Source organism: Pongo abelii, chromosome 3 (genome assembly GCF_028885655.2).
Source record: "Pongo abelii isolate AG06213 chromosome 3, NHGRI_mPonAbe1-v2.0_pri, whole genome shotgun sequence".
Taxonomy (NCBI): domain Eukaryota; kingdom Metazoa; phylum Chordata; class Mammalia; order Primates; family Hominidae; genus Pongo; species Pongo abelii.
Genome location: NC_071988.2, coordinates 142,195,484 through 142,208,212, shown reverse-complemented (window position 1 = coordinate 142,208,212; position 12,729 = coordinate 142,195,484).

The following is a 12,729-nucleotide window of genomic DNA, read 5'->3' as shown; positions in this document are numbered from 1 at the left end:
TAGTTATAAGTAATTTGATTATTATGTGCCTGGGTGTGGATTTTTTTAAGTTTGAGGTTTGCCATGATCCTCTTTTTTAAAAAGTTTCAATAGTTTTTTGGGGGGTACAGGTGGTTTTTGGTTACATGAATAAGTTCTTTAGTGGTATTTTCTGAGATTTTGGTACACCTGTCACCCAAGCAGTGTACACTGTACCCAATATGTAGTCTTTAATCCCTCCTCCTTCCAGCCTTCCCCACTGTGTCCCCAAAGTCAATTATATCATTCTTATGCCTTTGCATCTTCATAGCTTAGCTCCCACATGTAAGTAAGAATATGCCATATTTGGTTTTTTATTCCTGAGTTATTTCACTTAGAATAATGTCCTCCAGCTCCATCCAGGTTGCTGCAAAGGACATTATTTTGTCCCTTTTTACAGCTGAGTAGTATTCCATGATGTTATATAGACCACATTTTCTTCATCCATTCATTGACTGATGAACACTTAGGCTGGTTCCATATTTTTACAACTGCGAATTGTGCTGCTATAAACATTCATGTGCATGTGCTTTTTCCTTTTTTACCCCATAAGTTATTGGGGTACAAGTGATATTATGTTACGTGAGTAAGTTCTTCAACAGTCATTTGTGAGATTTTGGTGGACCCATCACCCAAGCAGTATACACTGCACCCTATTTGAAGTCTTTTATCCCTCGTTCCCCTCCTGCCCTCCCCCCAAGTCCCTAAAGTCCATCATATAATTCTTACGTCTTTGCGTCCTCATAGCTTAGTTCCCACATATCAGTGAGAACATACGATGTTTGGTTTTTCATTCATGTTACTTCACTTAGTATAATAGTCTCCAGTCTCATCCAGGTCTCTGCAAATGCAGTTAATTCTTTCCTTTTTATGGCTGAGTAGTATTCCATCATATGTATATACCACAGTTTCTTTATCAACTCCTTGATTGATGGGTATTTGGGTTGGTTCCATGATTTTGCAATTGTGAATTGTGCTGCTATAAACATGCATGTGCAAGTATATTTTTCATATAAAGACTTCTTTTCCTCTGGGTAGATACCCAGTAGTGGGATTGCTGGATCAAATGGTAGTGCTACTTTTAGTTATTTAAGGAATCTCCACACTGTTTTCCATAGTGGCTGTATTAGTTTACATTCCCACCAGCAGTGTAGAAGTGTTCTCTGATCACAGCATCCACACCAACATCTACTGTTTTTTGATTTTTTGATTATGGACATTCTTGCAGGAATAAGGTGGTGTTGCATTGTGGTTTTTATTTGCATTTCCCTGATCATTAGTGATGTGGAGCATTTTTTTCATATGTTTTTGGCCATTTGTATGCCTTCTTTTGAGAATTCTTTATTCATGTCCTTAGCCCACTTTTTAATGTTTTTTTTCTTACTGATTTGTTTGAGTTCGTTGTAGATTCTAGATATTAGTCCTTTGTCAGATATATAGATTGTGAAGATTTTTTCCCTCCTTGTGGGTTGTCTGTTTACTCTGCTGACTGTTCCTTACACCATGCAAAAGCTCTTTAATTTAATTAAGTCGCAACTATTTATCTTTGTTTTTATTGCATTTGCTTTTGGGTTCTTGGTCGTGAAATCCTTGCCTATGCCAATGTCTAGAAGGGTTTTTCCAGTGTTATCGTCCGGAATTTTTATAACTTGGGGTCTTAGATTGAAGTTCTTAATCCATCTTGAGTTGGTTTTTGTATAAAGTGATGAAGATGCAGTTTCATTCTTCTACATGTGGCTAGCCAGTTATCCCAGCACCATTTGCTGAAAAGGGTATCCTTTCTCCACTTTATGTTTTTGTTTGCTTTGTTGAAAATCAGATGGCTCTAAGTATTTGGCTTTATTTCTGGGTTCTCTATTCTACTCCAATGGTATATGTGCCTATTTTTATACCAGTACCATGCTGTTTTGGTGACTATGCCTTATAGTACAGTATGAAATAAGGTCATATGATGCCTCCAGATTTGCTCTTTTTGCTTAGTCTTGCTTTGGCTATCCATGGGCTCTTTTTTGGTTCCATACGAATTTTAAAATCGTTTTTTCTAATTCTGTGAAGAATGATGGTGTTATTTTGATGGAGATTTCATTGAATTTGTAGATTGCGTTTAGCAGTACAGTCATTTTCACAATATTGATTCTACCCATCCATGAGCAAGGGATGTGATTCCATTTGTTTGTGTCATCTATGATTTCTTTTCAGCAGTGTTTTGTAGTTTTCCTTGTAGAGGTCTTTCAACTCCTTGGTTTGGTATATTCCTGAGTATTTTTTTTTTTTTTTTTTGTAGCTGTTGTAAAAGAGGTTGAGTTTTTATTTGATTCCCCACTTGGTCGCTGTTGGTGTATAGAAGAGCTACTGACTTATGTACATTAATCTTGTATCTGGAAACTTTGCTAAATTCTTTTATCAGTTCTAGTAGCTTTCTGGAGGAGTCTTTAGGGGTTTCAAGGTAAACCACCATATCATCAGCAAACAGTGACAGTTTGACTTCCTCTTTACCAATTTGAATGCCCTTTATTTCTTTCTCTCGTCTGATTGTTCTGGCTAGGACTTCCAGTACTATGTTGAAGAGGAGTTGTGAGAGTGGGCATCCTTGTCTTGTTCCAGTTCTCAGACAGAATGTTGTCAGCTTTTCCCATTCAATATTATGTTGGCTGTGGGCTTGGCATAGATATGTGTTATTACATTGAGGTATGTCCCTAGTATGCTGATTTTGCTGAGAGGTTGTTTTAATCATAAAACAATGCTGGATTTTGTCAAATGCTTTTTCTGCATCTATTGAGATGATAATGTGATTTTTGTTTTTAATTGTTTATTGACTCACATATGTTTAACTATCCCTGCTTTCCTGGTATGAAACCCACTTGATCATGGTGGATTATCTTTTTGGTATGTTGTTGGATTCAGTTAGTGTTGGATTTAGTTAGCTAGTATTTTGTTAATGATTTCAGCATCTATGCTCATCAAGAATATTGGTCTATAGTTTTCTTTTTTGTTCATGTCCCTTCTTGGTTTTGGTATTAGGGTGATGCTGACTTCATAGAATGAATTATGGAGTGTTCTTTCTTTCTCTGTCTTGTGAGATACTGTCAGAAGGGTGGTACCAATTCTTCTTTGAACATCTGGTAGAATTCTGCTGTAAATCCGTCTGGTCCTGGCTTTTTTTTTTTTTTTTTTTTTTTTTGCTGGTAATTTTTAACTTACCAGTTCAATCTTGCTGCTTGTTATTGGTCTGTTCAGGGTATCTAATTCTTCCTGATTTAAGCTAGGAGGGTTATATTTTTCCAGGAATTTATCCATCTCTTGTAGGTTTTCTAGTTTATGTGTGTAAAGGTATTCATAGCAGCCTTGAATGATCTTTTGTATTTCAGTGGTGTCAGTTGTAATATCTCCTGTTTCGTTTCTTAATTAGGTTATTTGGATTTTCTCTCTTCTTTTCTTGGTTAATCTTGCTAATGATTTATCAATTTTATTTATCTTTTCAAAGAACCAGCTTTTTGTTTCATTTATCTTTTTTTGTTGTTTGTTGTTGTTGTTTCAATTTCATTTAGTTCTGCTCTGATCTTGGTTATTTCCTTTCTTCTGCTGGATTTGGTTTTGGTTTGTTCTTGTTTCTCTAGTTCCTTGAGATGTGACCTTAGGATGTTGGTTTGTGCTTTCAGTCTTTTTGATGTAGGCATTTAGGGCCATGAACTTTCCTCTTAGTACCACCTTTCCTGTATCCCAGAGGTTTTGATAGCTTGTGTCATTATTGTCATTCAGTTCCAAGAATTTTAAAATTTCCATCTTGATTTTGTTTTTTACCCAGTGATCATTCAGGAGCAGGTTATTTAATTTCCATGTATTTGCGTAGCTTTGAAGGTTTCTTTTTGAGTTGATTACCAGTTTTATTCCACTGAGACAGTGCTCAATATAATTTCCATTTTCTTAAATTTATTGAGGCTCATTTTATGGCCTATCATATGGTCTATCTTGGAGAAAGTTCCAAGCACTGTTGTATAGAACGTGTATTCTGTGGTTGTTGAATGAAATGATCTGTATATATCTGTTAAGTCCATTTGTTCCAAGGTAAAGTTTAAATTGTTTCTTTGTGGACTTTCTGTCTTGATGACCTGTCTAGTGCTGTCAGTGGAGTGTTGAAGTCCCCCACTATTATTATGTTGCTGTCTATGTCTTTTCTTAGGTCTATTAGTAATTGGTTTATAAATTTGTGAGATCTAGTGTTAGGTGCATATATGTTTAGGATTGTGATATTTTCCTGTTGGACAAGGCCTTTTATCATTATGTAATCTCCTTCTTTGTCTCTTTTAACTGCTGTTGTCTTAAAGTTTTTTGTGTCTGATAAAAGAATAGCTACTCCTGCTCGCTTTTGGTGTCCATTTGCATGAAATGTCTTTTTCCACCTCTTTACTTTGAGTGTATGTGAGTCCTTATGTGTTAGGAGAGCCTCCCGAAGGCAGCAGATAGTTAGTGAGTTCTTATCCATTCTGCAGTTCTGTATCTTTTAAGTGGAGCATATAGGCCATTTACATTCAATGTTAGTATTGAGATGTGAGGTGCTGTTGCATTCATTGTGCTATTTGTTGCCTGGGTACCTTGTTTTTTGTTTTTTGTGTTTTTTTACTTGTATTTTTATTTTATAGGTCCTGTGTGATTTATGCTTTAAAGAGGTTCTGTTTTGATGTGTTTACAAGATTTGTTTCAAGATTTAGAGCTCCTTTTAGCAGTTCTTGTAGTTGTGGCTTGGTAGTGGCGAATTCTCTCAGCATTTGTTTGAAAAAGACTATCTCTCATTCATTTATGAAGCTTAATTTTGCTGGATACAAAATTTGGGGCTGACAATTATTTTGTTTAAAGAGGCTAAACATAGGACCCCAATCCCTTCTGGCTTATACAGTTTCTCCTGAGAAATCTGCTGTTAATCTGATAGGATTTCCTTTATAGGTTGCCTGATGCTTTTGTAACATAGCTCGTAAGACTGTTTCCTTCATCTTGACTTTAAAAAGCCTGATGACTACATGCCTTGGTGATGATCTTTTTTGATGAATTTCCCAGGATTTCTTTGAGCTTCTTGTATTTGGATGTCTAGATCTATATAGCAAGGCCAGGGAAGTTTTCCTTATTTTTTTCCTCAAATAAATTTTCCAGACTTTTAGACATCTCTTCTCCCTCAAGAACACCAATTATTCTTAGGTTTGGCCATTTGACATAATCCCATATTTCTTGGAGACTTTGTGCATTTTTTTAAATTCTTTTTTCTTTGTCTGATTTGGGCTAATTCAAAAGCCTTGTCTTTGAGCTCTGAAGTTCCTTCTTTTACTTGCTCTAGTCTATTGCTGAAACTTTCCACTGCATTTTGTATTTCCCCAAGTGTGTCTTTCATTGCCAGAAATTCTGATTATTTTTTCTTTGTGATATCTATTTCTCTGGAAAAATTTTCATTCATATCCTGGATTTTTTTTAAATTTCTTTAATTTGGTTTTCACCTTTCTCTGGTATCTCCTTGAGTAGCTTAATAATCAACCTCCTGAATTCTTTATCTGACATTTCAGAGATTTCTTCTTCTTTTGGATCCATTGCTAGGGAGCTAGCTTGATCTTTTGGGGATGTTATAGAACCCTGTTTTGTCATACTTTTCTGGTTCCTTCTCATTTGGGTAGACAGTTTCTTCAAATTGTTCTTGGATTTATTTTTGGTTGGGCTGTGTTTTTGTTTTTAAATTTCTTTTTTCCCTCTTAACAATTGAACTTTAATGTTTATAGTTTATTTTAGCCTAACTTGATTCTTGGTGCTTTTAGGGTGAAGACTCTGTATGAGTTCCTCAGTTATATACAGTCTTTGTGCAGTGGGGCTTTCTCTTATGCTGGTTATGGTAGTTATGTGTGTGGTCTCTGGGTAAGTTCACTGTCTCCTATGGGTTTGGAATAGCAGGGATCTCTTGAAGGTTGTCTCATTCTCTCATGGTGTACACTTTTTATTTATTTAATTCTTCCCCAGTATTTTATTTACTAAGTTGATGATTCAGGCCTCAGACAAATAGGGAAGGTATCCCTGGGTAGGCACTGGTTGTAGCTAGGGCAGGTGGGGAGATATAACACCCAATGGTGGGCAGAGGTCCCAGCCTTGACGAAGGTGGCTGGGAAAGCTCTCAATTAGATGAAATTTTATGATGGTGAAGAGTGGGATATACTTCAGCTCCTCTTCCAGGCCAGCAGGAAAGCTATCCATCTCACACCCTCACTCTTGTCCCAGTGTTCTGGCTATTCAGATGAGACAGGCACCTCTTTTCATCTGTAGGAATGTTGATGTTCCAAGTAGGGAGGACTTGTGACTCTGCCTCTCGTGCAGGCCTAAATCTGAGGAGTACTCCTCATGGTGGGCTGCAATCACCCTGAATTGTTCCAGGAAGGCTGTCTGTAGGTTGCTTCCACACTGTGTTCCCATGGAATAAGCCTCAACTGTGTCTGCAGTGGTGTTCCAGAAGGAATGAGGACTGCTTCTCCAAGGCTCTTCATGATGACAGAAGCTGCCTGCCTGTTAGGGTAGAGGTGTAGACTTTCTCTACTGCTCCCAGCACTGCAATTGTGTCTCTTCTATAAGAAACTTCCCACCAGCAGAAAGATCTGGGACTCAAGACTTGCTGTTTAGATTCCTTTGTCCCATGGAGTGATCCCTTGATGTGGTGCTCTCCCCCTTCCCCTAAGAATGGGGAAGGACTGCAGAGCTGGACTGCGGTGATTGTTATTGCCCTTCTGGGTCTAGTCACTCAGTGGGGCTACCAGGCTCTGGGCAGGTGCTGGAGAATGTCTGCAAAGGATCCAGTGATGTAATCTGTCTTCAAGTCTCCCAACAGTGGATACCAGCACCTGGTCTGATGGAAGTGGCAGGGGAGTAATGTAGACTTTGTGAAATTCCTTGGTTTTAGTTAGGCTTAATGTGCTGGCTTCCTCAAATGCTGGTTATGCTAATGGTAAACTTGTCATGTGGACAGATTCAGAGTGTCTAGTTAGCCAGGATGTTGCAGGCAGTGGTGTTAGAAGCTGTTTTCCCCTTCTTGGGTGCAGTGTTATTCAGCCAAAAGGTGCTGTAATGGCCTTTGTTGGTTGGCCTCTAGGCAGTAGGTGGCACTTGCAAGAGAGCACCAGCTGTAGTGTTAGCTGTGGGATTTGAGCTTGCCTTAAATTGGCCAAAGGAAGTATTCTGGTTTCTCAGTCAATGGGTGGGGCCATAAAGGTCCCAAAAGTTTACATCCTTTGTGTTAGGTGAGTCTGGGCTCAGACTCTCCTTGGATAGGGCCTGCTGCAGCCACTGTGGTGGATGGGAGGTAGTTCTCAGGCTGCTGAGGTAATGTACCAAAGGAAAGTATAACTGTCTCTGCTGTGCAGAAGAGTTCACAAGGGGAGTGGGGAGTAGCCAGCAGCAGCAGCAGACCTCACCCAGCTCCTATGCAGTTGGTGAGGCTGGTCTTGATCTCACAGTGTCCCACTAGCAACACCAGATTTAGATCCAGGCAGCCTGTGCACAGAACTCAGACCTGCCCCAGGCCATAAGCCTCCCTGCAGAGATAGCAAGCACAGCTTTGAGGCCATGTTCCTCCCTGTCTGCTGGTATGGCCAGGCACCCAGCACAGCTACACAGGCCAGGCACCCAGCTCCAGTCTGTAGCACACTTCCTGCTCGCCCCCAGATTCTGTTCAAGGGAATTCATCCCCACTCAAAATTATCTCACAGAATTCAGTCAGGAATTTCTTTTAACCTGCACAACTCCTTGAGTTTGTTGGCTGCCTTCCCCAAGGGCCCCTGTGAGATATAGTCAAGGCTGGTTTTCCTGAGCTCAGGCTGGAAACTGGAAATGCCTATAAAGACACTTCCTGCTGATGCTTTTACTTTTATATTTCACACCGCTCCCTAAATCCATTCCAACTCTGGGTAAAGTTAAGGCCTTCTCCAGTGATCTAGATTTGCAGATTTACTAGTGGGGATGTGTGTTTGGAGGCAGGCTCACTCCCTCTCACACTCTGGTAACTTACAATTTGTTGCCTGTCTCACACAGTAGGCCGCAGCCTGCTGCTTCTTTCAAAGGATCTGTGAATTTTTTTGGTTTTCCTGGTAAATTCCTGTGGCGGTTCTTGAGAGAAAAAAGTTGACAGTGTGAATCTCTACCCACAATTCTGTCCTTCCAAGTAGGAGAGACATGCTAACACTGCCTCCTATCTGCCATCTTGAAAAAAAAAAAAAGCCATGATTCTTTAATGTGTAGGTTTATGTCTTTCATCAAATTTGGGGAGTTATAGCCATTATTTATTGAAATTTTTTTAGCATTTTATCTTTCTTCTTTCCTTGACTGACTCCACTGACACAAATGTTAGTCCTATTGTTGTTTTCCTATACGTTCCTGAATCTCTATTAATATTTTGTAAATCTTTATTTCTCTGATATTCAAATTGAGTACTTTTTATTGATCTATTTTCAAGCTCACTGATTTTCTTCCTCGTCATCTTTCTGCCATTCTGCTATTAAGACCATTCAGTCCTTTTTTTTCTGTTATTGTGTTTTCAGTTCTAAAATTTTCCTTGAATTTTCTTTATGTATTTTGGGTTTTTTTTGCAGAAAATTTGTTTTTCCATTGGCTTCAAGAGTGTTCATGATTGCTTGCTGTAAGATAATTCCAATATCTGTGTCATGTTAGCATTGGCAATGGTTCATTTTCTTTTCCTATGTGAATTGAGATTTTTCTGGTTCTTTGCTTTGTAATTTTGGATCATATCCTGGAAATCTGGAATATTATATTATGATTCTCTGAATTTTGTTTAAATCCTGAGGGGAATGTTGATACTTTTTGTTTTAGCAGGCAACTGAATCTGCCGGATTCAGGTCACAAGTTCCAATCTACCTTCTGTAGGCTGTGGTTTCATTGCCAATTCAGTTTTCAAATCCTTTGCAGTTTGTTTGAGTCTGCACTACATATGTGCTGCCCAGTCATCTTGGATCTGGGTGGTGGTGTATCATAACTAAGTATGCATAGGGGTAGGCTTAAGAATTCATTAGTAACTTTATAAAGCTGCTTTTTCTCATTTCTTCTTTCTCAACAATCTTTCTAGTACTTTCTTGTTCCCTAGGAGTCCTTATTTTGGTCCTCCAGCTAGAAATTCAGGGCTTTGGTTACCCTGCCCTGCTGTGTACTTCCACAACTTCATCTCAATCCACAGTCAAGAAGTAGGATGGAAGACAAAAGCAGTGGGTGCTAAAGCAGCGCTACTGAGCAGGAAGACATTTCAGCTCCCTCAGGATTTTGGCTCATGTGGGCCTCCATTTCTTGCTTTTGCATCACCATGGGATTCCTTAGGGGTTAGAGTGTTCGAGAATAAAAGAAGAAAGGAAAGAAGGGGATTTCCATGCTCTGAATGTATTACATTCCTTTTCTTGCTTTTTGCACCAGAAAACTTAGAGGGCTTTTCTTTATTTGTCCTTTAGTGCACACTTCTAGGTTGCTGGGGGATACCAGAAGTGGGGGGGGGAAGTAGAATATTTACCATTGATTTGTTTGAACTTGAATTCTGACCTCCTTTTCTAATCTATCTGCTATTAGTTACTTTTCAGATTCCTAGAATAGCCATTCCGTTCTGCCAGATTTGAGAGCTATATTCAGTGGGAGAGACACTTCCACTCAATTTTTTCCCAGAATCAGAACCCCATTCTTCTTTTTCTTGAACAGTAATGTCTACTGCGGTTATGTTTCTGTGTCTCGCCATTTTCTATTGGGTTAATGGAGGCAGATAACTTGCCTTCTTATTCATATCTCTGGATAAAGAGGAGCTTCAGGCTGGGCATGGTGGCTTACACCTGCAATCCCAGCACTTAGGGAGGTTGAGGTGGGCAGATCACGAGGTTAAGAGATTGAGACCATCCTGGCCAACATGGTGAAACCCTGTCTCTACTAAAAACCCAAAAATTAGCCGGGCATGGTGGTGCGCACCTGTAGTCCCAGCTACTCAGGAGGCTGAGGCAGGAGAATTGCTTCAACCCGGGAGGCAGAGGTTGTAGTGAACCAAGATCGTGCCACTGCACTCCAGCCTAGCGACAGAGTGAGACTCCGTCAAAAAAAAAAAAAAAAAAAAAAAAAAAAGGAGCTTCAATCTGAGGAGTATCTATTGCACCTGGACCTGATGCAGATCATGAAATTATGGATTCTAAGCCTTATGCCACTATTGGATGAGACTTTGGAGTTCTTGATAAAAGATAAATGTATTTTGAATATATAAGGAGCATGAATCACTAAGGGCTGTTGCAGCCATGAAAATGTGCCACTTAGAGCTGCTGTGGAGACCACAGTTGAGTGATGGCTGCAGCTACTGGCCTGTCTGGATCCACTACTGCTTTCATGTGAGTCCATGCTTCCTATTCCAACTGCAGGAGTACTAATGGAGTCCCATGCCAGTGAGTCTTGAGATGCCTAAGATGGGCAACTTTGGCTTAAAGCCCCCCATTGGCCTGGATGAACATTTGTTAGAACTGCCCTGCAATCTGAGATTCCTCCTTCTTCCCACTTCCTCCAAGGTGTCGGAGTTGGATCACATCTGAAGGCTCTCCATACTTTCTCTGATTCACTCCCCTCCATTTTTCACAGCATTTCCCCTAATACACCTATAGCCTATCTGATCCCACCTTGAAAACTCCTTATTGGAGGACAAAAAAAAAATACAGAGTCCAAGGACAAACTGTGATAGATTGCCACATTAATGGCTCCAATGTATTGTGCCTCTCAGTAGTTGCTCTCTTATGTTGTTCCCCTCTGCATTGATCAGGGTTGTTGAGGGAAACACAGTAACAGGACATATATAAAGCAATTTATTTCAAGGAATTGAATTGGCTTATGCAATTGTAGGGGCTGGCAAGGCTGGAAACTCAGGCAGGATTTGACACTACAGTCTCAAGGCAGAATTTCTTCTCTATGAGACCTGTTTCTGCTCTTAAGATCTTCAGCTGATTGGATGAGGGACATACACATTATCAAAAGTAATCTCCTTTACTTAAAGCCAACTGATTATAGATGGTAACTGCATCTACAAAATGCCTTCATACCAATACCTAGGTTTGTGTTTAATTAAATAATTGAGAACTATAGCCTCACCAAGTTGACACATAAAACTAACCATCACACCCACATTGACTTTGAGATGGGCCATGTGACTTGCTTTGGCCCATGGATTAGTAACAGACATTTGATAACCACTTGCACATTAGGGCTTGCCTTCTTGGAACACTCCCTCCATCATATGATGAAGGGTAGCCTTCTTGAAGATTAAAGACGACATGTAGAGAGAGACCCTGCTCTCCCAGCTGAGTCCAACCCCTAGCCAACTCATCAGCTGATTGTGGTGACATGGTTGAGTCCACACAAGTTCTACAAAAGAACCATTCCACAGTAAGCCATAATTTATTATTATGAGAAATAATAAATCCTTATTATGATAACATTTTCAAACATTATGTTTTTGGGTAGTGTGTTATACAACAGTAGATAATCAATATAATCCTCTTGACAGTGTTGATAAAAACACAAATATAAAATAAGAAAAAATCTTATGCATTTTCCAAAATGCTTATTGTTAGATGAATAAAAATTTAAGAATTTATCCTATTTAAGATTTACAAAGGTGAACTGCAGTTTGACTGCCTTCTGGCCGTATGTCATCTAGTTGGTCATGTGAGCATGTATATGTATGCAGGCTTTATACAGAAATGTCCTAAGAGAGTTTTAAGTAACTCTAACCATTTCTTAGGTTCTTATCCCTGGAAAACTTATAATGGTCTCAATATGAATTTCACTCACTGTATTTTAAACAGAGAACCAAGAGTTTAAAAGTGTCTTTTTAAACAACTCGCAAAATCTAGGCTGAAGAGGTTGGCCCAAATTATTTTTAATGTCCTTTCCATGTGCCATATGACAGTAGATTTTATAACTTTTGAGAATTTGGGTAAGGAGAATTTACCATGCACAGTTTAAAAGGAGAAGTCCTTAACTGTTTCTCACTAAGAAAGTTCAAATTACTAAACTCAAAATTTTTGGTAATCTGACATTTAGTTAGTAAAGAGAAAGGGCTGCTTTTGGAGTCATTGGCTTCTAATACTGAGATTTCAAAGAAAGATTATATAATGAATTCTAGAGCAGTTCACATTACTGGAACTCATCTTGCCTGTGAGTTGAGCAAATATAGCTGTTTGTAACCCCATTTTCAGAGGACAGTCTTCAGCACATACATTTTGAAGATGTCCCACTGAACCATTAACTTGAATATACACGTACTACAAACTTCTATGATATTTTATTTGATAAGTTTTATTGCTTTTAAATAATAGTCATTTAGTCAACGTGGACTAATCTAAAAGATATTTGCAAGTATGATTGGAAGTTTTGGGGATATTCTGCACTTGTGAGAAGTCAAGAAATCCTAAATAGTCTCTCAGCCCTAGAGATTTTGCCTGTTGCAGTAAAACCATGGCATGTGGTGTTTCAATTGCTTCCCATTTGGAGATGGCATTTTATTGTGAAAATAGATCACACTGTTTAGGGCTTGTCCTCTGCTTACCTCTATATGCCAACAAAGTGGATGGGACTGAAATGGAAGTCCAACTAGTCTATTTTACTCGGGCTACCATATTAATTCTTCAGGTGTGAATTAAACATATCTGTTCAGATACAAGTGCAAATGAG